Source organism: Falco peregrinus, chromosome 4 (assembly GCF_023634155.1).
Source record: "Falco peregrinus isolate bFalPer1 chromosome 4, bFalPer1.pri, whole genome shotgun sequence".
Taxonomy (NCBI): domain Eukaryota; kingdom Metazoa; phylum Chordata; class Aves; order Falconiformes; family Falconidae; genus Falco; species Falco peregrinus.
This window is the reverse complement of record NC_073724.1, coordinates 41,801,836-41,828,371: the sequence shown is the minus strand read 5'-3', so window position 1 is coordinate 41,828,371 and position 26,536 is coordinate 41,801,836. Positions and strand designations below refer to the sequence as shown.

General features: G+C 43.5%; 1 long non-coding RNA gene across 3 annotated transcripts; it reads left to right on the top strand.

Moving 5' to 3' along the window:
* Positions 1-1,232: 1,232 nt before the first annotated feature.
* LOC129784322 (uncharacterized) lies at positions 1,233-16,133 on the top strand. 3 transcript variants are annotated; one of them, XR_008746903.1, is made up of 5 exons: positions 1,233-1,585; positions 3,209-3,321; positions 4,209-4,271; positions 4,396-4,479; positions 15,943-16,133. It is a non-coding gene; the product is annotated as an uncharacterized LOC129784322 (long non-coding RNA). The 3 variants fall into 3 exon arrangements; XR_008746902.1 differs by lacking the exon at positions 15,943-16,133 and adding an exon at positions 8,040-8,213; XR_008746904.1 differs by lacking the exons at positions 3,209-3,321; positions 15,943-16,133 and adding an exon at positions 8,040-8,213.
* The last annotated feature ends 10,403 nt before the right edge of the window (positions 16,134-26,536 follow it).

Sequence of the window (26,536 nt, the reverse complement as noted above, 5' to 3'; positions counted from 1 at the left end):
CCCCACAAGCCTGCAGGTGATTTGTTTCCAACCTGCTCTAAACTTGTACTATGAGACCACAGGCTTAGCACAGTGTGTCTGTGGGAGGAAAAAGGGAATCCAGGTGTCACTGGAAATTTTCTCACCTTATAAGAAATTAAATAGACCTAAACACCTGACAGAGCTGCTATAAAATCCATTTAAACTGAAGCTGTTCTCAGGAGAGCTCATTTTTTACCCCAGGCACTTTGAGATGAGAGGATTAAAGTAAATGGTTTTGTTGCCGAGTCATATGTAAAATGAAGAGCACTTTCATAACTAGTTTCACAGCACATCAGTTGCTTTGAAAGAGCCATGTGGCTCTCTTTTTTTTTTTTTTTTTTTCCTAGTAATAATTCTTGATGACCTCGTCCTGGCTCCATGAAGAGCGGATGTCTCAGCCCGCTCCCACTGGTGTCCCCTGCCAAGCGCCCCGGGGAAGCAGCTCTCCTGCATCACCGGGTGACTGGCAGCTCATCTGCAAGCATGGCCCTGTATCTCCAGTTGATCCAAAACCAGTCTTCTTTTTATATCCTCTGCTTCCATAGTCTTGATAGAGGCCTGCCAACGGCAAGAGTTTTGTTCACCTGCCAGGAACTGCCTGTTGCTGCCAAGTTGCCCACAATGAGCTTCAGAGGCTCTGCTTGCCAGCGGTGCCTTGGTCACAGTCACAGAGACAACACTGCAAAAACCTGGCAGCTTTTACTACAGGACAACCTGGGTTGCTACAAAGCACCTTTTTCTGTGACCTCTGGTGGTATTTTAATAACATCTTCTCTTCAATGTGCTCAAACATGTTTTTTCTTGTTTTGTTTTTTCTTCAAAAGCCCAGCCCATGTGTTGGTGCTCAGCACAACCCATAAAGATGCAGAAAACTACAGATAGCTGCTAACTAGGAAGTGCAAAGGCTTTCCCTAGACTGCTTCTGGCTATTCCCCCATCCCCTCCCAAGTCCACCCTTCTCCCCTTTGGTGCCCCAGCGGCTACCGAAGCTGCCAAAGCTGCGATACCCAGTGCCGTGCCTAGACCTGCTTTGCATAACTCTTGAAGAATGGTATTTCCTAAAACTTCCCCAGGCAGCCTGCATCACAGTTTCGCTCTGGTTATGATGAGCTGATACTGCTTATGCTCCATCCTTCGGGGTAAAACAGGCAATTCCCCTCCCCCGCTGCCAAGCACCACACTTTAAATAGCTGCGGAGTTTTACATCTTTACTTAGCCAAGCTAGATATCTAGTGCTTTCATCTCTCCCTGCTGATCCCTGCCTACCCTTCTGGTCTTTCTTTGCCTGCCTCTGCATTTCCCTTTATCTGCTAGCATCCTCCTAAAAACATTGTGCCTCCGGAGGAGGGGGCGTCATCGGGCTGTTTGCACAGGGACATGCTCCCCTCCTCTTCTCCCGCGGGAACCTCTGCAGCACCCCAGCACCACGGAAGCCTCGCCAGCAGATATGAATAAGCAGAGTTTATGGCAGTTCAAGACAGCCTCAGACATAGCCCAGACTTAACAGACTTTGTTCATCGCTTTGCCACCTGGTATAAATCTGATGCGCTAGTATTCACCTAAGGTCTTTTTTTTTTCTTTCTTTTTTTATTTTTAATCTTCCAGGTCCCTCAAAGGCCTGACTCAAAACAGAGGTGTTTTTAGCTTGCTAAAGGCTGGCTGGATTTTATTTTCTATCTGGAAATGAAATATTGGTACTATTATAATGTAGCTTGGAAATTCACCATTGGATTTAGTGGTGCCAGAATGCTGAGCTGTATTTTAATACCATCAAGGTATTTCAATGTATAAAATCATTTCTGTTCAGGAGGAAAGCTAACTAAATGAAACAAAACAAAGTTGTTTTCAGATTGTTTTCAGTTGGTTTTGTCACCACCAGAAATGCCTATGACATTTACTGACTCCTCACTACATCCCTGCAGCTTTTGGCTGGTTAAGTAGAGGTATGAGAATAGTATTATTTTCTGTAAAGTTCTGTAAGCTTTAAGTTGCTTGTGTAACTGCCTCTCATATTTCTAGGATGCCGTCTGTGTGCAGGTCTCTAGATGTCTCTTGATTCTTGCCATATTCACCTTAAGAATTGTATTCATTATAATGTGTTTATTTTCAGTATGTGCACATTTCTATGAAATGAAACTTGTAAGTCAAAGCGATAGGAAATATTATTATTTCCATAAAGAAAACTTTTCTCAGGAAAAAAACAAATGTTCTTGCTACCAAGCAGTGAGTGGATACGTATGCTTACTGTAAAATTCTGTCTAGATAATTTTGACTGTTGTCCAGTCAAATAATACAATGCAAAGCATGTTGAAGTTCTATGCAATGTGCAAAATAATTATGAAACACATGCATTACATTTCACGTGTACATTAGAATGTGAACTGATCATGTGTGTGAATGTGGTGCATAGTGGACAGCTGGTCTTTCAAATGCACTGTAACTGTAAGCTGACATCAAATGTTAATATGCTATTCCTATAAATTCACCTTCAGCCCTTGTGAGCAATAACCAAAACAAAAGGTAACTGTATTTCTAAGATTAAAAAATACGTATCAGCAGAGACTTCTGCAATACATTTAGAAAAAAAAATGTCAAAACTCAAAATGGAAAATCAAATTACCCTTTCAAAAATATTTCCTAATTTCTGATTCAATAGCAGACTTTCTTGTTTTCTGGAGGAGAGAATTTCTCTAGTGACTTAATCACAAACCTCTGTATGAGTATCTAACACCAGCTCCAGGCAAAGGCACAAACAGCTTTGGTGGTGTTCCCACATAACTGACTTTTTTCAATGGATGCTGGGCTAAACAATGAAAGATGAAGACCGATCAGGTACAGAAATTTGTATATAAGCAAGTGAGAAAATTCTACAAAATATAGAACGAGCTGTTTTCTGCTACTGCTTCCCATTACTAAAATATTTAGCTAGGTGGAGTGGGAGCCATGTGCATTTCAAGTGGCTCCCAGAAAGTTCCCACGCTGTCAAAGGGAAAAAAAATGCTAGGGCTGCTCTGACTGCCAAAAGCAAACCCAGGGCCCAACTGCTTGGAACAACAAGCTCCAGCAGCTGAGCTTCTTGCATTTGGCAAACAAGACAGCATGAAAAAAAACCCCAACAAACCCAACCCCCCCAAAATAACCCAAACATTTAAGAGAGTTATTATGTGATTCTTCTTTTTGATCTGAGGCAAGTCAAGGAACATGTAAGCAGAGGGAGCGAGCCACCCTTATTAGCCTTGGTGGTTCTCCTCTGTCTTTGGGGAAGCTCATTGATCTTGCACTGAGAGGAAGGCTTCACAGGTACCACTCTCCAGTCATGTAAGGGATATAACATTCTAGAGCTATTCTTCTGATGCCTTTTCCCGGCATTAAAATCAATGGAGTACTTGGCAGATAAAGATGCCTAGAGAAATTTAAAAGGCAGGAATAAACACGAGGGTTACATCATGTGTTTAAAGTTGCTACTTTTTGACATGAAACATGGAGCTCAAGAAGCAGGGGTTTGGTATCAGGGGTTTCCCTGCTGTGCTCCTGGGTGGGCAGCATGCGGCCGGAGGGAGGTCGTTTTCATCAGCATACCGCTCAGCAAGTGGGGAACCAAGCGTTAATTTTAAAACAGCCGCAAGTTATTTTCTCAGCATCCTTTCCCCAGCCTTGGACCCACACTGGCTTTCTGTAAATGAATGAATTATTTTCTCTGTTCTGTGCCAGCATGCCATGGCTGTGCACACGGAGTCAGGTCATACACCCCTTCACTCCACCTTTGACTGCCAGGTTTCAGCTGGCTTCGCGAGCAGGTTTCCTCTGAAAACAATTATGGTTATAAGAAGCATATGTTACCTGTGTGTTTCCCATGACTCTGTGCTGATTTTGGCTGGGGGAGAGTTAATTTTCTTGATAGTAGCTGGCATGGGGCTGTGTTTGGGATTTGTGCTGGAAACGGTGTTGATAATACAGGGATGTTTTAGTTCCTGCTGAGCAGCGCTTACACAGAGCCAAGGGCTTTTCTGCTCCTCACCCCACAGCGAGCAGGCTGGGGGGGCACAAGCAGCTGGGAGGGAATCAACCAGGACAGCTGGCCCCAGCTGACCAAAGTCCGTATCATGAGATGTCATGCTCAGCATATAAACCTGGGGGAAGAAGAAGGAAGGAGGGGAGGTTCAGAGTTGCGGTGTTTGTCTTCCCAGGTAACCGTTACGCGTGATGGGGCCCAGCTTTACTGGAGATGGCTGAACACCTGCCTGCCGATGGTGAATGAACTCCTTGTTTTGCTTTGCTTGCATGCATGGCTTTTGCTTTACCCATTAAAGTGTCTATCTCAACCCATGAGTTTTCTCACTTTTACTCTTCTGATTCTTTTCCCCATCCCACCAGAGGGCACTGAGCCGCTGCTGCATGATGCTTAGTTGCTGGCTGGGGTTAAACCAGAACTCCTCCTTGCTGTGCCTCTTACGGCAGGTAAGTCAGACACAACTGAAGCCATCCTTGATGCTTAAAGCCCAGTGGCATCCTTGACACTTAAAGCCAGACACTGCCAGCCAACTGCTTATGGTGTAGCACACACTTGTTTTTATATTACAGAATACTAAATCCAACATTTAAGAATAGAGAGAAAAACACGCAATTATTATTTTGTTTTGTCCTCACAATGTGATTGTTTGCTTGGGTGGTGCCCTCCTTCCAGGTCCTCTCTTATCCAACTTCTGTAGGCATTTATGCAGGGCTCTGACTGCAACATACTTAGCAAGAGTGCTTCTGAAGAGTGACATGCTTGTCTGCATTTCCCCATTCTTCCTCAGGTGGTGGTCACTGGTAACTTCAGGATCATTGCTTTTTATTTCTTTGCCTTCTGTCCCTTCTTCTACCTCCTGGTGCAACTCCAGAAAGGCACAGAGGGCCCAGGACAGGGACCCAGTCACATGCAATGGCCATCCATTGCTGTTCATACCATGGCTTTGTGACAGTGCCTTCATAGTGGGCAACATAGAGGAAAAGGAATTTATCCCATGGGAGAAAATAAGGGAACAAGGAAAAGAAGGAAAGCACAGACCGGGGCTTTGGCTTTCCCGGGCTGTGGGGCATCTGCGAACGTCCTCTCAGGGGCAGCCTGTTTCTGGAGGGGGAAACTGCACAGTGTGTGGGAGTGCCTACCTGCAAAAGGCTATCATAGTACTTGTTTCACTCCAGAAACCTTTTATTTTTAGGAATTTTTGGGAATGTGGAGGGGAGGAGGAGGAGATTTCTTGTAAACACAGTGCTCCTGCAGAGTATATCATGTGTGCTCATGGATAGGATGGTTTTCAATACCTGCACAGTATGGTTTTTTCAATGGCTAAGGACAAATTACAGTCATGTCATGTAAGCCAGAGAGTCAAAACTGAGCTTACAGTCAGATCTGGTCAACAGCTATGAGGGGCAAATAATTGATCACCACTGAAGTAACTTTTGGGAGGCTTCTGGGATTCAGTTTGATGTCTGCAGTCAGCCTGTGGGACTGCCCTTCACAGGGCTGGAGAAATAGATGGCATTCAATGGAGGGAGAAGACACTGGAGGGGCGTTATGTGGACACTGCTGGGTCATCAGCCTGCCTGGATGCAGGGACTGACCACAAAAGATTCCTGCTACAGATGCTGGACATGTCTGCTTGCATTCCTTGGAGGGTCAAACAGGCATCGCACGATGAAGTCCCTCAGGGCAGCCCTCCAGCCAGAGCCCCTGCATGGCAGTAACATGCTGCTAAAAAATCACGTGTTCAAGTAAAAGGTATTTTCTTGGCTCTCTGTCCTTCTGGGTTATTCTCCCATCACTGTGTTTTATTTTTTTTCCCAGACAGGTTGATGTGCCATGGCTTTTCTCTGTAACAAAAGGCAAAGGCGAAAGCTGATCGTTTCAGAGCCGGTTAAATGGAGAAAAAAAAAATAATTGTTTGTCCCTAATCTTTAGGAAGTTTGAAGATGACATTCAGTGAACTGAACTGAGAAAGGCATTAAGGGAGGTATGTGGATGTTGTGGGTAAATGGTTTCTCAGGTTTTTTTCTTTCAAAATGTTAAAATGTACATGAAATACATTCTGAAAGAATATCTCAGGAAATGATCTCGTGAAATTGGAGATGGGCACAGGTACATTCAGTAATAAGTGTGTGTGTGAGAGACTCAGTTGCTCTAAAAATGTGGGCAGGAGGAATGTTTGCCTGAAGAAAATTTATAGAAACAAAAGGGGGGAAAAATAGCTGAAGAAAGTTCTGTTTCTCTGATCTATGCAATATAGGCATAGCGGCTTAGTTGGGACAATTCAGACTCTTTCCATTGAGTGCCTTAGAGACATGCCTCTTTGCAAGACATGAGAAGCTGGCTTCTAATGCAGAAGGTATTAAACAAGGAAATTAGAGCCATTGTCACTGTAGCAAGACTAAAACTACAGCAGTTGTTTCTACTCCCCTGTCCCTATGTATCTTCAGTGTGTTCTACACTTCTGTGAACTATCACCAGTCTGGCAAACCCTTGGCTAAGGGCTTAGCTCTGAGTCCAGGGGCAGTCTTGTTAACCATTACAGGGGTGAAGGCAAAAGATGCGGGGACAACGGGACATCTCAGGAAATGTAGAAGAGAAAATAATTGAAAAAACATGCATTTACTCAAGCATTTTCTTGGGAATTGTGGTAGGAAGGCATTTGTAGGAATAGCTGGAATACAGATAACAGCGGTAACTTGTTGAACCAAATGAATGCAGGCACTGCACAACGAGGCATTTGCTTTCAAAATTTTGTAGTTGAAGTCATCGCTTCGTTTCATATGTTTTGTATCCCCTGAGTCACTCTTATTTTTCAAACACACTGTGAAATTAAAAGTCCTCCAAATCTGTGCAAAGCCTACTTCAATCTGGGGAAGATGTAGGAAAGAAGGGGAGTGAGAAAGGGAGAAAAAAAGGCCTGGGATAACATCCAGAACTATTCTGCTACAGGATTCTCCATCTGCCAAGAGCCAAAGAATGCCTTTCTAAAATGAATAGCACACAAAATGCTGAATGAAGTGAGCAGAAGAAGCTCTATCAAATCAACTATTATCTGGTGAAAGGAATACAATTTTCCTGGGCTGAAGTGAGCTGAAATGCTGAAAAAGTCTGTTGCCAAGCATGACATCTGGATAACTGCTGCTGCATGTTTTGCGGCGTTCTTTACAGGTTTTCATTCTCTTAAAGTTCCCTGGGAGAGCTGTCTTCTGGTGCTAGCCCCACAGCTGACTTTAAAAAGATGAACCATGGTGCTCACAGTCAGGTTTTGGGTGTGCTCTGAGCACTGTAAGTAGAAGAGAAACAACAGATGTCCTCATAGTCAAAATACTGTGGTTGCAATCCTTTTTGTCCTCCAGCAGGACAGGTCTGCAGTCTGCAGGTGTTCATGTGCACATTTCCCACCCTAGCGAAAATGGACATCACAAAACAAGTGAATACCCCCTGAATCACACAGCCCTATAGCAAGGCTCATTGCTTTTGAGTTACAGAGGTCAGTTCTAAACATGCAAAAGTTAGAAAAAGCATGTTATGTTTCTTCTTGGAAACTGTTACTGCCCCTAATCGGTATCTGTTGCTTTTGTCTGAGGGACGAGGATGCTCATAAAGTAAAGCTGTACACCATGCTTTCACTCATAAAAGTCTGTACTGTTTTCCATTATGTTCTCAAGACACTTTCAGACTTTTGGCCTAGGGATATAGGTAAGAAAGAAATTCCCACCTTTCTCAGAGCTCTCTTTATTTTTATTTTAACAAAGAAGCTGCAACTGCTGCCTCACAGCAGCTGCCCTGGCCCCACGCACCGTGTCTGGGCTGCGCTGGGGGGATTGTATGAGGAAGGGAAAAGGGAAACAGGGGGACAAGGAGAGTTCTAGAGCAGCTGCCTTGGCATGGCTTCCCATCAGCTGCACTCGGCAGCCTTCAGCTGGGCTTAGCTATGGGCAACAAGAGCTGGAGAACAGGGTCTGAGCCAAACCAAAGTGGACAGGTCCTCTCCTTTGCATTGCAGGTTTTGGACAAAGCATCCTTCATCTCAGAAAAGTACAAGTATGAAATATGCCCACCACTAACGAGGCCAAGCAGAGCAGAAGATGCAGGATTTGTGACTCTCTGTTTTGGCCAGCTTCCCTTCTTCGGGGCTTTGCTGAAAATGAAGGCTGTGGCAGAACTGTTGTAATCGGTGCACTTTAAATAGCCAAACAGAGCTCAAAGTGGAAGGAACTTCGAAGTCAGAGGTTGGTTTTTTTTGCTGCTGTCTAAGAAAACCAATATTATTTGGTCAGATAGTTCAATAATTGCAGAATTCTGCTTTATTTTTTTACTTGCCTCCCTCTAAAAGCCTCTTTCTCCTTCTGTTCCCTGATTCCAGCTTTGCTGGTATGGATTGCTGCCCAGGTTTCCAGGCGGAGGCAGGTATCTATTTTAATTGCCCTAAGTTTGTCTCCTTTGTCCCAAATGGGATGTCCCCTTGCCTTTTCCTTAGTCTGTATTCTGCATGGAGCAAGAGCTGTGTGGCATTTGGGGCAATTTTAATGAAAAAAAATTATAAAAAATAGAACTGGGAATTAATTTATAGACTGACTGTGTGCTTTGTGCAGGGTCTGCATGGAAAGGACTTCACTAAGCAACAGGAGATAGTTAGGTCGGCATCTCAGAGATAAAGAAACAGCCCAGTAGCCCACCTCTCCCCATACACATAGTGACCATGAGGTTACCTTGTCCCTTGGTGCTGGCAGTATTGACTCACCCAGATATTTAAAAAACTTTTGGATTACACTCGCTATGTAATCCAAAAAACTTTTGGATTACAGCCACAGCTACGATACAAAACTCTGAGATTTAAAAACCCACTTTGGGGTTTTTTTTTTTTAAATCAGTTTCCTGATTTTTGTATCTTTAAAAGGTTGTAACATTTTTTCCAGGCTTTCATCATTCATTTCAGTAAAATGAGCTTTGGCCAGTCCCTGGCTTCTCTCTTTTCCTCTTTTGTGTTTTGCCCTCTTCCAGACTTCGTGGTGTCTCCCACCTGTCATTGATGGAGCCTCAAAATATGGCTAATAGCCACAAGGATGCCTCAACCAGCTCCTTCAGAGGCTTTGGAACTGTTTTGTCTTCTATCCTGGCTTTTCTTTCCTCTGTTAGCACATTAATTTTGTTAGCCACTTGATCACAGTTAATCTTTTTACTATTGTCTTAGAGTAATACAATAAAAGGGCAAAGGAAAATCAATAAGAAAGTCTTCACAACCCATCAGTAAATCAGATGAGAGTCTCAGCAAGGCAGCGAGTAAAGCATTTAACAGACTGTAAGCTTCTTAAAACTAATGAGAAATAATAACTGGAAGACTAGACTCTAAATTGGCTGTACTTATGTCTGGCCATAAAAAGGAAGATGCAAAGGAGTCTCTTTACAAGGCACTTGGGAGGAGGGTGGTTTGGGAGGGGAAAGTTAAATACCTTCCTACCATTAAACGCCCCCTCAGTGCTGGACCTGGGACAGCGAAATTCCACCATGGAAGACAAGGAAGCTCAAAAGCAGGGAGCAAGTGCTGCTTCTCGAGGTCCCTGGAAGGTCCCTCAGTGGATTCCTTTTGTGCTGACAGAAAGGTCCAGCCTGTCCCTCCAGACTCAAAACTGGGACTGTGCTGTGGGCAACATGACTCCAGAAGAGCTCCGTACCAGGACCCTCCCAGGGAGTGTTTTTCCTTCACAGAGGTGTGTCTATCAGGGGATGGGTGGGATGAGAAGGCCTCAGCTCAGCTCCTTTAATTCTTCCCCCTCCTCCCTCTTCCTCCTCTGTCTTTTTTTACCCTATGAAAGACAGTAGTTTCACAAGCTGCGGAGATTTCACAGGTGTCCAGTCCTGAAGGAGGAAATCGCTTCATTACTGGAGAGCAAAAAAAAATATTAAGGTGCAGGTTCAGCTCTTCTTCTCTCTTCATAGAAAACTTATTGACACCTTCTGAGTTTTTTAATGAATTTTTTTCAGCCATGATACTTGCTGGTAGACTTTATTTAATCTCAGTAGTTTATTAAAACACATCCTTTTATGTGTTTTCCCCTACACCTCTCCTCACAATGAGGAATTGTTCCCAGCAAATACATATGGATCCATTCCATGTTCTGCGAAGTCTCTACACCAAGTAGATCTCGAGTCTGCCAAGATGATTTTCATTCATGTTTGCTGATCCTCTCTTGTCTTTCCCCTGTGTACGACCGTCAAGCATCACTTGGCTGGAGAGTACATGTGCACGCAGCTGGGTGCAACGTAACCACACCAAGGCCAGCTCTGAGCTAGCTGGTGCTGCCTCTCTGGAGCAGAATAACCACAGCAGCACTCGTGTGGTCCAACCGCTCTGAGCACTCGATGAGTTTCCGAGGGCCCTTTGCATCCCACACTGAATGCGGTCAAGGCTAGCTAGCGAGCTACAGAATTTGAAGAGCGTTATATGCCTGCAATGCACTGACCCATGAAAAAGCCTGCACCCTCCACAGCCTGCAAACTTCGGCAGGGGGTGGGGGGAGCTAGCATTGTAATTTTGTGTTTATACAGCCCCCATCGTTGTGGGCTTCTGGTCACAGGGAGGGTCATTGCTGCTGTTGTTACATGGAAGGTGAATAATGATAAGGCGTTAATGATGGCTTGCAGCAGGCTGACACACAGGCAGAGATGTGACAGATGGTGCACAAAACTAGTTCCTGCTGCCGTAGTGAAAATAATCTGTTAAAATCTGGAGGTTTTGTCACGTAAGGGTAAATAATATGGTTTTACCCCTGGGGTAATGAGATCTGGCAGGATAGCAAGTGCTGTGTGATCATGTCTGGTGTTAAATGGGGTTTCTTGGATGTGTAATCCTTTTTATTTTTTCGTGACCCAACTTCTAGGGGATTTTCTAACAGAGCAAGCACTGTGACTCCTGTTCAGGATGATGAGCTGTCAAATCATCAGCTCTCTGGCTCTGCTTGTGTCCCTGTCATGCAGCTCCAGGTTTTCTTAGTCTCTGCTGCTGGGTGCCCAGGCACTGGGGATATGTGTATACTTTGTCAGTAGTCCATTTTGAGGGTACAGTATGAGCATTTTAAAAGCTATCCTGCTTGGTTTGCTTCTTGACACGACTGATTTTGCCCAGTTCTGTGCTACTAATTAATAAGTAATAGCACAAAACTGTAACAGCTCACACTGCAGGAGCCAGGGACTGGCAGAGTGATCTCCAGCTTTTTTTAGACATCAGTGAGCAAACATCCTGTAGCTCTCTCGATTTACTTGAAGATCTTTCCTGACCGTATACAGTGCTCAATTACATCCCTGCTTGGGAAGAATAACAACAGCAACAAAAAAAGATAGGGCTGAAGCTGATTAGTTTAATGAGGGAGACAGCAAAGAGCAGTCAATAAAAAACCCCAGACCTTGATCCTCAAAGGCAAAAACGTACATGTGCTGGCTTTTCTATAAAAGCTGAACATCCAATATTTAAATGGATAGAGGCTAAAAATTAAAAGCAGTGGACTTTAAAAATATTATATTGATGCAATGGACATACCAGAAACTCAGAAAATAAGCTGAAACAGGATAGCATAGCTGCAGGCTGTGACTGATAAAGGAATTGCAGATTACATTGTGCTACTCTGTGTTTAAAAAGAGCTTGGAGTCAAACCAGGTAAATAAGTCATCTGTGGCATACAGGTAACAGAGAATCCCTGCCGTTCGAAATACTGTGCCTAAAAGAGAAGAATATCAGAGCGATGCTGTCAGCCACCTGACAGGCTGGTGACCTTGACTGAGAAATGGGAAGGGTAATGAGAAAGCTTGAAATGGCAGAAAACAAAGGATATTAGAGGTCTTGGTGATGTCCTGCAGCCTAGGTAAATATCATGAGAAAGCATGAGGCAGACATTGCATCTGCAGATGCCATAAATAACTGCTTGTTGCAACAGCGAGGCAGAGAACACAACTGAGAAAAACCAGCGCCTGGTTTTGACCTCAGCCATGAGAAGTGCATTGCTGTAGACACAGGTATCACCCAAGCATTTTAGCACGGCGGCCACAGCACACTCAAATTCAGCAAGTCCACAGGAACAGAAAAAACCCAACCCACAAAGAGCACAGTGCAGAGCTTCAGAAAGGACAAAAATGTACAAATGGGAAAACTTTTTAGAAATCAATAGGACAGTTAAGAAAGTAAAATGCTTGCAGATGTCATGGCCACATTTAAAGACATATTGACAAATCAGAGTAGGGATATATTACGTGTTGAAAGAAGACTTTCATATTTGGCACAGGTAAAGAGAAAAGTAAAGGAAACCAGAAGAGAAAAGATATCTTGCAGAACAGAGGGGAAGGTGCAAATGAGAAAACCAGAAGAGAATACGTGTTCTGGGAAAGGAAGTGTATAACCATAACAAAGCAATAGCTAATAAAGACCTTCTTGGTAGCAGCACACTAAAGGCATGTAACTAATAATAAGAAAATTTTCAAACATGCCAGAAAGAGGTGGTCACTGGAAGAAACTCAGTATAGCTGATATATGACCAAAGTGTAAAAGAAAGGCAAAGCAATAGCAGGAAAGCCAAATGGATTATTTGCATTGGTGTCCACTCCAATTTAGGAGTTCAGCAGAGCTGCCATGTTGAAAACTTTAATTGGGCAAGTCTGATGAAAGATCTCAAACTGAAGTGACACTAAAAACCTTTTTAAAACAAACCAATAAAATAGATAACAACAGATCAACAGGACCAGATGGCACTCACGCAGGAGTTTCCGAGCAGCTCTGATATGAAATTGCCAAACTATTAACTGTGGCGAAAAACCTACTGTTTAAATTGGCTTTGCTTAAATTAGCCTCAAGGTTAGAGGAAGTGGGACATGTGATGCCCACTTCTGAAAAGGTCCGTAGAAGAACCCAAGGAACTGCATACTCATAAATCTGATTTACATTTGAGAGCCATTTGTGAGAAGTATTATAAAGAATAGAATTAGTAGACATATGGAGGAATACAAAATAATGGAGAAGAGTCAGCACAGCTTGGAAACCATGGCTCATAAATCTGTTGTTAGTTTTTTTGAGAGAACCAGAATGCACGTAGATGAAGCTGATCCAGTAGACACAGTGTACTTGGACTCCTCAAAGCTTCTGGTGAAGTCTCTTCCTTAAATAAACCATGTTGTCATAAGGGTGAAGGTTGTCCTATGGATTAGTAACTAGTTCAAAAACAAGAAACTAAGGGCAGGAATACCTGTCAGTCTGCATGACAGGGCCAGGTCATCACTCAAGGCCATGGGGGATGGGTGGTGGCCACAGCAGCTCAATATACTCAGGAGTGGCCTGAAAAATTATTTTCATTGGAGGTGACTGAATTTGCCCACAACATTCAGTGACTCAGAGTAATCAAAATCAAAACTGATTGTGAAGAGCTACAGAAAGATCTCATGGGTTTGAATATTGAGAATAAAATAGTGGATGACAGTTGATCTTACCACGTGCAGAGCAGCCAACTTCATTTTAGTGCACATAACTTTACATGCACGGTGGGTCATGAAAAATTACCATGGAAGGAAACTGTCTTGATGTTCAAGAGAGTTTCAGCTAAACCCACAGCAGCTGTCAAAAAGGTAAATGGATAATTAAAAACCAGCAGGAAAGAAGAGAGGGAATAAAGCAGGATGGCTTGCCATTCTGTAGGCCCACGGTGCACTATCATCTTGAAAGGTTCGTGTTTCCCTGCTCGTGTCATCACAGGAACGATGTAAGAAGAACCAGAAAAGACAGAGGAAAAGGTGGCAAAGCTGGTGAGAGCTGTGGAGCAAACTGCTGTATGAGTAGAAATTAAAAAGACAGGGATGGTTCAGTCTGATAGAGATGGCTAGAGAGAGGATATGACAGGGGTACATAAAATCAGATACACCATGGAGAAAGTGAATAAGGAGCGACTACTTGCTCTGCCCATACGCAGCATCTGCCAGATCGTTTGGATGCAGTCTGCTGCTGCTGGCCCTTCACAGAGATGTGAGCTAGGTAGCCAGCCCTTTGCACCGAACAAGTGTGAGCAGCCACGCAGGTCAGCGTGCTCGGAAAGCATCCCAGCCAAACGGACCTTAACCCATCATTCCTAGCAGGACCACAAAGAAAAGGAGATATTTTTCTCTTGTAATTCAGTGGTGCTTTAACTGGGACTGTTGAGTTGTGCAGCGCACTGTGACTACCACAAAGTCATCATTCACAGGGTTGGTGATACTGCGGCTTTCAGCTGCTTTGCCTGAGTATTTTCAATGAAGTTTCTGCTCAGTGAGGAGAAAACACATTTTCTAAGGAAGAGACTCTAACTGCCCAAAATAGTGCCATTTAAATATTTGTTGATGATCATCCCCAGAATAGGAGATCATTTTGATTGTTCTGTTAAGGTTCAGTGGCTTACGACTCTTATTAAGCAAGAACACTAATCAGAAATTGTGTGTAAAGCATCTGAAGGCATTTGTGGTCGTTAGATGCTATCTTGTGTAGTCATAAAATTGATGTTTCTTTTTGATGGTTTGGGTTTTCTTTCATGCTGCAGGTTTTTTTTTCCGCTCAGTAATGTTTCACCTGTGCTGCTTCAGTCTCCTGAAATCAAACGAAGATTTCCATAGCTGGAAGGGATGAAGCATTGTCATGTAAACAAAACAGAGATTTTTAAAGACCACACAGCCACTCAATCTGTCCTTAAGCCGTTTCCCACATCCTTAAATTAGGATTTTTGTGTGCAGTACTGAGATTTTGAAATAATATCGTAAAATACATGCAAATTGATCAGGAATCCCAAACAACAGTGAGGCTGGACTGACTTGGATGAGGACAAGGACAGCAACAATCAAACCCTGTCCCATGCCCTGGCCAGAGCCAAATGCAGTTCTGAACCCTGAAATCGGGGCTTGAGCTTTTCCTCTTGCCACTGAATCTTTGTGAAAAATGTTGGATCTGAACTCATGATTTTGATCCAAAGCTAAACTTAATGCTTCCGATTATGTGGATACATATAAATTCAAAACTGGACAGAAGCAAATGGGTGAGGGGTCATATGCTGCAAAGGGAAAGATAGTGAGCAGGTGACTAGGATGCTGATTGGCTTTATAACAAAAATTAATCCTAAAACTTTTTTCTTTATTATATACTTAACAAAAATGTTGCTGTAAGTATTTTGGAGTGGATGTTCCAGCCGATGCTGGGGGACATGTGCCTGCAAAGTCTGTCCCTCTGCAAGGACTGTGTGTTATGTGTCACTTTTCATTGATAGTTTACAGTAAGGGTCAGAGAGGGAAAAAAAAAAAAAAAAAAAAAAAAAAAAAAAAAAGAGGGGGAAAAATGGTTCAACTAGTGACTCTTCACTGCCCACTGCAGCATGATCTGATCATACCCAAACAGCTCATGCCAGTAGACATCTAACACCCTGGAGGAACAGAGTGCAGCACAAGCTAACTTCTGGTAGAAAGCAGGGTACACCAGCCTGTGCAAGTGTCTGTGCTGCGAGCGGCCACGTTATCTCATGTAAAAAAAGTTCTAATACATCTACACGGCACAGAAACATGCAGCGTACATATGTCCATATGGAAGACACTGTGGATCCAAATTATGTAAATTCCCTTTGCCATCTCTAAAAAATGAGCAAATGTATCTGACAATCAGACCCTGTGGCTAGCTGAATTTTGGGGAAGGCCCCCTTTGGAGGTGCCCAAGAAGAGCTAGGAAGTTTTATGGCTAGGCTGGTGTCCTGCACTCTGCGTAGCAGATGATACTGGCTTAAACCCGTTGCAGGGGAGCAGTGGATTTCCTTGACCAGGAAGAAAAGTTTTGCTAATCTCTCTCCCGGCACAAGGCAGCATTCAAGCATTCAATCCTTCTTTCTCACCCTGTTCCCCCAAATTCTCTTTCCATCTTGCAGGCTCTTCTGATGTACATCTGATAAAGCCGCATAGCCTGTGGTCATTACATGGCTTTGCTACCCTGCTCTCTCTGCTGAGTCAAGCATGTCCTGAAGCAAGGCTGGGACTGCCACCTGGGCCAGGATGGGACATCCCACCAGAGAGCCAACCCCACCACGTGGGCAGCCAGGCAAGTGAGGCAGGTACCCCCCTGCGGTACTGACAAGTCACTAGGGGCTCTCCTTTGGTGCCTTGCAGGGTTATCATCTGCTGCTGGTCTTACAAGGGAAACATCAAACATGCCACTTTTTTCTGGAAAAGGTCTGGTGGGAGAAAACCCAGTGATTTTTGTTTACATTCAACAAGCACACTAGCTCAGGGGTTGTGTACTGCATGAAATCTTACATTTCCATTCAGAAAGAAGTGCCTACAAGGAGCGATATAATTGCGGTATGTGGGTAACTATTTACCTATATGAAAACCAGTGGTGCGAGGGTATCTTTGGTATCAAAGTACAACTGATCGAACAGTGCTGGAGAACCTGACATCTGACCCCTTTCTGTCCTCATTTCTCTTACTCTAAAAAGTGCCTTACTCACTCAGCACCCTACTCATGTCAGCATGACTCCGTGGGGAGAGACACTCTTCAGGTCAAGGAAAGGTAAACTTGAGCCATTCAGTACTGAAAGTTCTGTGACACGTCCAGATCCAAACAGATTATCAGGCACTGACTGCTGCTCATGGTTTCTAATGAGGCTAACCACGGGCATGTAACGTGTCAACGTGGTAAGAGGAGTAAAGAGCAGTTAGAAACAGATGGGTTCCAAAGCTATACTGCAGGTCATCATTTTAACCCAGTTTGGTTTGAATTCTTAAATTTCAGTGCTGCCTTTTAAGAGCTCTGTGACTCTAGATCTATCCGGGGTGAAAATTGTGGGATGTCCAGAAACAAAAGTCTGACAAGGAGACTTTCCTCCAGTAATGCTGTCAGTGCTTGAAGCCACAGTGACTTTATTTATTTATTTTTACCCCGAGCAGCTATAGAACCAATGTAGTTGTACTGATATGATAAGAAGTCAGCAGAGCTTGTATGCAATGAAAACTAGAGGACCTTAAATCTAATATGCAAAACCACAGAGAACTCTCAAAGAAAAGTGGCTGTAAAGTGAAGAAACAGTTCAGTTTCAGATGAGGTTTAGAGCCATTATTCAGAGCTTTATCTAGCGTGCCCCCTACCCCCCCCCCCCTTTTTTTTTTTTACCCCAGCAAATAACAGCACAATTATAACAGAATAGAAAATCTCTTCAGTATGCTCATGGGCAACAAGAATCTTTACAGCTTTGCAAAATTCACAGATAGTAAACCCATTTTTTGCCACAGACCATTACAGGAGTAATTACAGGAGAACTACAGGCAAAAGATGGAACTGGAAAATCCTACCATCCTAAAGTAAACTTTCTGTCTCTCTCTTCCCCCTTTGGAGGCTGACCAGAAAATGAATCTTGAGCACGTACGTAGGACTGTTTCCAGTCTCAGTGACGCTCAGAAGATGCACTCATAGGCCTGGTAGGGGTTCAACCTGAATCTGGAAAAACTCTCCATATGTGAGGCAGGAATTAGGGTTGCTTGAAAAAAGAACAACTAGGATGGTTGTTCTATGGTCTATGTAGGTGCCATGTTATCATTTTCCAAGTGAGTACAGGAAAATATATACTGTGCAACAGGGCAGAAAGTACTAAAGCAAGAGATTATGCTATGCTATGCAGCCAAGTCACCCTAGGGATGCAAAAAAGTGTCAGAATAATTTTAGGCTCTTCACTAGAGAAGATTCAAGGGATAATTATCCCTTGGTTTAAACCTGGATGCAGCTAATGGTGTCTCTAGTGTTGTCTGGATTAATACTACTGAGAACTGTTGCTAACTTGCCAGATTAAAGTACATGCTGTTTATTATAGTAGGATCCAGATATTCTGGGAAGTGAAAATCAACCTATTTTTTCCCCACACAGCCACTGAACAAATTAAATGTGTGGATACATTGAAGCTTTGATTTGGTAAAATATAAGAATATTATAATGCTCTGGTTTTAGAAATTAACTTTGGATCAAGTGATTTCTTCAAATCACATGAAAGGAATCACAGGCATATAAACAATGCTTTTGATCTGAAAGGGTCAATCTTTGGGAAGCTGGCTGTTGTGGTGTGTTTAAAAGCTAAATTGCAGAGTGGGCTTTGAAACTTTTCACATCTTTGATTTTTTGACAATGCAGAGTTTGGATTCGAGTAAATGGAGAAAGATGTTTAGGAAAAGGCTAAGGTCAAGAGAGGAGAACAACAGCCACAGGATACACATTAAGAGTAAACAGCCTATAGCAAGACAGATGGCTTGAGATTAACGAAGTGCAGGAAGAAAGTAAAAATTACCAAGAATCAAGCTGAGGTAGGTGTTGCAAAGAATATTAATAGAAATAATAAGAAAACCCCACCAAACAAAACCCAGCAAAAACAATATAAAAAACTTCAGACATCAGGAAAGTGAAGAACAAGGGCTGTCACATGGTGAGGGCAGGATGGAAATAAATACGACCAGTTTGTCACCAAAAGGAAATTAATATTTTGCTTTTGTTCTCAGCAGAACCAGTGAGGAATACAAGTAAGGAAAAGCAAGGTCACTAGTGGGAATGGGAGCAGAAGACTATCATTTCTCAGATGAAAGCAAATTAGAAATTGCTCAGCATGCTCATTTCCAAGAAATGTTGGGAACGGTGGTGTCTGAGGCAGGTGAAGAAATGGCACACAAACTCTGAACATCCTGCCTCAGAGCAAAGGCAAAACAAAAATAAAGGAACTGTTGATCTGACCTTACAGTGCACAAGAGTTCAGGTGGTTTGGGTTGTTTTGTTTTAATGGCAAGTATGATGGGAGACGTAACAGTATTACAGCAAAGCTCAACACTCCTTCATTGCAGTTACATGATAGCATGCTACCCTGACAGATGTCTTGGGAAGACTGCTGTTTTCCCCAGCCAAGGGAGATGCAGTGAACCTACCTGGAGTGCTGCAGGGTATGAAGTTGCAGTAGACAGAAAACGGCAGCTTTGGAGCTGAATGAGACATACCAGGGCAGCCAGTGACCATCTGGGAGGAGGCAATGAGTTGGGCTGAAGGGGGAACAGGGATGCTTTCCTAATTACTAGGTGTCTATCCTAAGAATTCCTGCAAAGCTGCCCAGGACAGATCTCTCTGTGACACTGGTAAACCCAGAAAAGAGAGAGGTGCTGCACCTTGCACTTGAGCAAAAGCGAGGTGGGAATGCAGAAGCTAAGTCCTGTAGTTACGGGTGACTCAAATTTGAGCACTTAAGTCCCATTAGTATCTCATTCATGTGGTTTTGCTCTTGGGCTTGAGCTGAGGGCTGGCAGAATTTCCATTCAGGAGTATTTTAAATCTGTCTTTCTTCCTCTCTCCCATAAAAGTGATTTTAGAAGGCTAGAAGGATTTCTTCTGAGCCATAGGTTTTAAGCGGCATTGTGCTTCAGGAATCCTTTATGCAAGAGTCTGAAAACTTCACAGATGTGTTTTACATTGTTTCACATTTGACTTCATCAGTTTTGAGATTGCTCTGGAGGATAAACAGGTGTCAGAACAGGGTACTCGCCACAGAGGCCATCATCAATCCATGAGAGCCCTTACAGTGTGGAGTTTCATGGTTTGCATTCACATGTTGGCAAATATGACAACACAGCTTTTTCCTTTTCCAGAAGGGAGGAAAGCAGTCCTAGCATTTCACCCACCTGACCATATATGACAGCAGAGTGGCCAATCCTGCTGGGTCTGAAAGTTCCTGCCTGCTGTCTCTGTTGCTCAGCATTATACAGCTCAGCAGGATCTTAAGGCTTGCAGAAATGGCTCTGGTTTTCCGTAACAGGCAGCAATGCCATGTATGATTTGCCTCTGCTCTGTTGGCTTTTTTAAAAATCTAAATGGTAAGACTATTCCCCCTGCCCATGCCAAACATGCTCATTTTCAAGGCTTCAATTAATTCCTGATACATTTCAAAGACGACAAAATTATCTTTAATAGTGAAAACACTCTGAGATTATAAAATGGTTCTCTCTTATTTTTTCTTACCTGAAAACACATCTTCTCTAGAGAGAATATAATTATACAAAGAATAATAAACTGTCTGTATGAGAAAGACTGAGGTGCTAGTTCAAATGATCACAAATGAAGCTCAGCTGGTCTAACAGAAAGTTTCCGGTGATGCTGATGAGAGCTGGGGCAGCCAGGCATTCGTTTCCTTCAGAGAAGTGTGAGAGGCTTATGGAAATTCTTTCTGAGCAATATTCTAATAATCTTAATGTCCAAACTGTGAAACAGCCAAATTGTATAAACCAGTGGTTGTAGACCAGGCCACTGGTCAGTCTTAAAATGTCTGGAGGTGGTACAAAAAACAATTGAAAGCGTTGTGTTTATTTTAAGTAAAATAAGATGTAAACACACCAATGCATTCCAGTAAGTGGAAAAAAGAAGTGAAGAACAGGAAATCAGCACATTTTAGTTTTGCTGGAAATTAAAGTCCTTGTAGTAAACCTGTCCAGATGCTCAGATGTTGATTTTTTTGCTTTCCAAAGACTGAAGAAGCCTTTTAATTAAAAATTACTGAGCAACGCTGGTATGAGTGTCCAATGAGAGAAAACTGATTTGGGTTGAAAAATTATGTGGGATAGCCTGTTGCTTTTTGTAGCATGTGCAGAGGAATGAGGCAGAGCATGTTTATGTTCTGGCTATTTAAAGTCACCGACCCTCTGCTGTTATAGATTTGCTGCAAATCAGCTGTGATTTCTACAATAGCAAACCTATCAACAACTCAGCTGCAGAAAACTCTCTCCAGACCTTTACCATTTAGCGTCCAAATGTTACTCAGCAGTTAAAAAAATGAAGCAAACCCCAACCCCTCACACACAGAAGACATGTCTCCCGTGGTATCAGCAAGTCTACGTCATGTCTCTGATATTTTGAAGAAGCAACTTCCTCTTGTGTGGGTTTGTAACACACGGTGTAAAACAGTTGCAAGAAATAATATATCCATCCTATTGTTCCAGAAATGTGAGTGCTGAAGAGATGATTCTGTCTTTTGTGGCTCACAGGAGTTCTCACCTTCTGAAAATTATTGGAGAACTGCAAAGTTGGTTTTTTTTCTTTCCATGTAACATGAATAATTCGGGAGGGAAAAATATCTCTCTTTAACCAGAAGTACAATAGCTGCCACAGATGACTGTGTGGTCCAGAGTGGTAATATGGATTATGAGAACTCAGTAACATTATTATATAGCTGAACTATTACATAATTTACACAGGTTCAGGTGAAAGTAGGTAGAACTGCCTTCAGCTTGGGGAGGCATTAGCTTTAATGCCTTGGCGAAGTTGAGCCCTGGCTATATCCTTATTTAATAATACATATGAACATTTTCTTCTAAAGTGATGTGCTATCGTGCATACATAAATATTTAAGATGAAATGTGAAAGTTGCCATTCTTTCTGGAAGGCCTACCATTGTTGTGATAGAAATACTCCACTTCTACCAAGCAAAGACAGGAATTTTCAAAGCCAGAACTTGTTTCTACAAAGCACCTGGCAAGTAAAGACATAAAACCATTCTTCTCGGTGACTGCCGTGAACTGTAAGTTTGCACTTGCACAGCCTTTTCCTTAGCCAGACTGCTTACATTTCTGCAAGCTCGTGCTGGATGCAAACTAAACAGCACTTGTATTGTCACTCCTTACCGGTAGGTACAGGGAAGCACTGACGGGTTCGATTAGACAGAGTCACGGAGTAAGTCTGTGAAACAGGCGGGGTCAAATCAGGAGGCTTTTACCTGCTCCTACCATTCTGATTTACAAGAAGCTGCAGCACAGATATAACGCTTAAAATCCCCCAGCAGGCATACAAATAAGGATTCATATAGGTGATTTTCTGTTTAGATGCTCGACTTGTCACTATTGTACTCTGCTGGGCAGCAAGTAAAACTCTTTGCTTCAGTGTACAGGCAAGAGAGCGGGAAACTGTGCAGGGTCTCAAGACAGCCATGGAAGTCTTCAAGAGGACAGGGAGGAATGGGGAGACAGTGCAGTTCTCTCAACAAGACACGTGGTTAATTGTGGATCACCTAATTCTGGATCAACCTAAAGTGACCCCTAAAGGGAGGGGAGAGGGGAACAGCCGTGGAGAGCCGGGAGAGCTGTGGGTCATTCTGGTGAGCAGCTGAGCACAGCACAGTGGGTGCTCGGTGGGGAGATCTCCCACTTTGTCTCAATCAGTTCTGAGCTCTGCTAAATGCCTTTGTCCTGCTCCAACTATGCCATGTCTGTGCTTTAACTGCTTCATGGTAAAAACCCCTTTCACACCTCACGTTAAAAGACGGGAAGATGCCCAGCAAGATGGTAGTTGTTCTCTAATGACCCTGAATCTCCATTTCCTGAAACAGGGAAGAGCCGCTGAATCTAGGATTACTCTGTACCTATTAAGTGGACAAAAATGACCGATAACCCAAGACATGGGGTTTGTGTCTTATAAATAACTATCATGGGACATTGGAGATTACATTAAGCATTAGAAAGACTCAGGTCAAAACAGAGTAGGCACTCTGCAGGAAGTACTTGTTTTGAAAGGCAATTAGAAGAAGTTGTCAGAGGGATCTGACAGATCACAGCCTGATGCTTCAGTCATCTTGATGGAAATCTGGCTTCTTGCAGCTCTGTTTTTTTGCTGCCATCAGCAGATGAAGGCAGAAACGGGAAATGTTTAGGATCAGTTTCACCCAAATTTGAGAGATGAGTTGAAGACACAGTGGTACTGAAGTTCCCTTGTTTGCCTCCTGCTTTGGGAAAGATTGCAGTCTGCACTGGTAGTCACTGGTTTTGTTTGACCTGTGGAGCAGTCAGTTGGCAGGTGCATCCTGCCCAAGGAATCAGCACATCTGTGGCCTGGGACTGGTCACAACAGAAACTGCCTCTGACTTAGTACATATGCACATGGGAAGAGGTTGGAGGTAGGATCTGCACATCCATGGGATGCAACAAATAGTAGATGTTGGGAGGGGCTGAAGAAGTAAAAGGGAAAGGGTGAATAGCAGGGGACATAAGGAAGGAAGAAGGGGATATTGTGTGACGAGCAGAGAGCAGTGTTGTAGGATGCAAGACCATAGAAAACCAAACTTCCTCAGCTCTGCTTCTCGCAGAGCAATGTTTATTTTCCTTAATGTCAGCTCAGGGAGCTGTAGCTACACAGCCTGTACCTCATTAAGGATTATGACTCAGAGGCGCAGCAAAATTGAGGTATTTGGTCTCTACCATTGCCGAGTTTTGCCTGTGTGTGCAGAGGCACCAGCCTAGCTCTTGCAGTTATGCTCGTCTTGCTTGCAGTAGGGTAGCAGGTTTGGAGCCAGATACAAGTTACAGCATTTCCATCTTTCTAGGAGACTTGCCACATACATTAGGAAAAGAGACTTTCAGGGGCTTGTTCAGAACAGCGTGGCTATAGACCTAGCACTAACACCTATCGCACAAGAAGGGAGCAATGAGCTTCTGGCTTTTTTTGAAGAGCACAAATGATACAAGTCTTTTCCTCCTCTTCTTTCCACAGTCTTCCTAGCTATTCAGCTCACATTGCCCTTTTCAGCTGGTGAATGGGCAAAGCATATATACTGTGATTTTTTCCCTTCAGCTCCTCAGAGATGTGACTTGACACAGCCAAAGCCCTGGTGCCTGTGTACAAGGCATTCCTCAGCTTTGTCCTTTGGATACCCCTTCTCTCTGCTGCTCTTCTTGCTGGGACAGAGAGCAGTAGAGTTGTCTCCTCTGTGCTGAAGGTAGTTCTACCTTCACCAGGGGCTGTCGGACTGGGGTTGCCAAAATTCCTGTTTGCAAACTTTTCTGTGATTTAAGCTACATGCTCTGAGGAGAAACACTCTTGCTCAGTGGCTGCAGGGAAGGTCAAGGTAAGTGGGAAGCTGGATTCCTCTGCCCCCTTTGCTCGTGAGGCAGGGACTGTCCAGTGATAGCCAAAGGAAAGTTGGTTCCCCTTGCCAAAACTCTGTTGAGATAGAAGATGGAGAAGGTGGTATGACCACCTTCATATTCAGAGCAGGGGGTGTGCAGCAGGAGAATTTGTCACTCCCCGGGTAGCTAAATGGTGCTGTCTGGAATGCCAAGGGTGTTGGTGGGCTCTTCTCCACGTGATCTGCTGGGCTGTGAGAGCAGGGCTGCCCTTAGAGGGCTGTTACCAGCCTCCTGTCCCCATTCCCTCCACAGACAACAAACTCACCCTCAGAGCTGGTGGCAAATGACCTCCCCCTACACAAAAGCCACCAGCTTCTGTCAAGAATTGTCCAGGCAATCCGTGTACAGTGCAGTTTGAGGGCTGCCTGGGAGTTTTGCTTTTAGGCTGCTTGCTCAGCTGCCAGTTGGGGCGACTGCTGCAGCGCACCAGGGCTCAGCCTGGTGCCCAACATGTCTGTGCCTGAACCACTGGCCTGGCTCCTGCTCTGGCCCTGCCTCGTCCCACCAGCCTCCCCCTCACACGGTTCCCTTCCTAGCTTCAGCTCCTGACTTCTGGCTCACACTGGCTCCACTTTTATCCACCTGTCACATAGCGTGCAGAGACTCTCAGGATTATTCCACCTGTTTTCCATCTCGCCAAGCCCCTGGACATCCTGCTGACTGTTGACCGTAAGTTCCTGGTCTAGTTGCCCACTTCCTGGATGGGAAGACCTCTCAGGAAACAATTTTCTAACCACAGTTAACTGTTTAATCCAACAAAGGTTTGTATACTTGTGGGGGGAGCAAGGGCTACTGCATGTAAGGGAGTTGTAAACAAGGTGGGAAGGGAGCAAGGGATGCCAGAACAGGAAGCAGAAAGGAATGGTTTGTGTGTCTTTGCTGCTTGTGTGTAAGAACACACACCTGAGTCAGACAAAAGGTCTGCCCAACCTAATAACCTGTCCTCAGCTCTGGACAGCAGTAGATACTTAGGGAAAGAGCATAAGACATGAGGCATTCACAGATTTTTAACATGGTAAACAGGCAAGTTCTTTGCAAAACTGTGAGCATTGCTGTGGGTTGCCACCCGGCCTTCACTCAAACATTTCCACTGTTACTACATATTTTCTTCAGTGAGTTATTTATTCATTATTAGCAGTACAAATTAATGCTGCGGTTTTGGGGAGGAGTGACCTGCTGCAAGTTAAATTTTCTGTAGTCTTGTTTCCTGCAGCCAATGGGACACACAGAGAAAAGTATTACAAATGTATATAACATGATACAGTGCCTGCACAGACTACCTATCTGGTCTTCAGGTATCAAAAATGCTTACATTTCTTATTGCCACTGTTGTGCTTTTACAACATCCTGCTCAATCTTTATAGCCTTACAGCAATCACTGACACAGCTTTTGAATCGAGGCTAATAGAGGAAAACTTGTGGTGGCTCCACCACCCACAACTCACCAGTTGTTTTAAGATAGATTTTTAATTAATTTAATTAAGTAAATTAAATTTAATTAATTTAATTAAGATAGACACTTATGGAGTTGTCCATTCAGTGCTGCAAATATGCAGAATTTGGAACGTGCACATACGATTTACCAAGCTAGTTGAACTAACTCATTAGAAAAACAAAAAAAGGTAATTATCCTGCCACAGAAATGACTTCTCTGGAGAAGAGGACCTACCAACAATATCACACCATCGGATTGTTTTCCCTCTACTCAGCCTCACAAAGTCAGCAGAGGGTTATTACTGACTGCTATGAGGTCAAGGTTTCAACTAGGAAATTTATCCAAATCATAAGCTTTCTGCAGTAACTAGTATTACTTAATAAAAATCCACGCTTTCTGCCTGTGTATTTTAAAACTACTTTACAAAGGAGGAAGACGCTGTGCAGCTATAGCAAAATGAAAGAAAAAAATACTCCCACGAGTGACAACAGTGAAATTTTTCAGACGCATTTTTTCTTTTCTCTGCTGTCCATGCTTGAAAAACAAAGCAGGGAAATTGTCTGAAGAGCCTGGAATAACAGCCAATTTTAATGCAAAATCCTCCATGTGGACCTACTGGGCTGTAGACAGTGCAACCCATACTGCCCTCAGAGGAAATGTCAGAGTAGCTCTCACAGCTGCCTAGCCTTCCCAATTAAACCCTCCGCAAGACTATGCGTAAGCAACCTTAAGCCAGGAAAGTTAAATGGTAGTATGTGGCTCTGCAATCTAACAACAGGCTTACATTAATATTATGAAGTTATTGTTTACATTGCAGTAATACCCAGATTCTCCAGTTGAGAGCAGAGCCCCTGCAGCACTGCTCCGTTGTAGATTAAAGTTCAATTCAGGCCCTGGGGAGCGTGCTTTCTAAAGTACAAAAGAGACTCCCCGCTGTTGTACAGAAGGAAGTTTAATTGCCTTCTGCTCAGGTGTGCTGCACAACCCCTGCTGAGGGCATAGCCCCAAGAAGCTGGGGCAGAAAGGGGATAAATGCTAAGGGCTTGAGCTGCTTACATACAAGCCATATGCATTTTCTCCTCCTTCTTTATGCATCAGCTATGCCATCCCACCTCATCCAC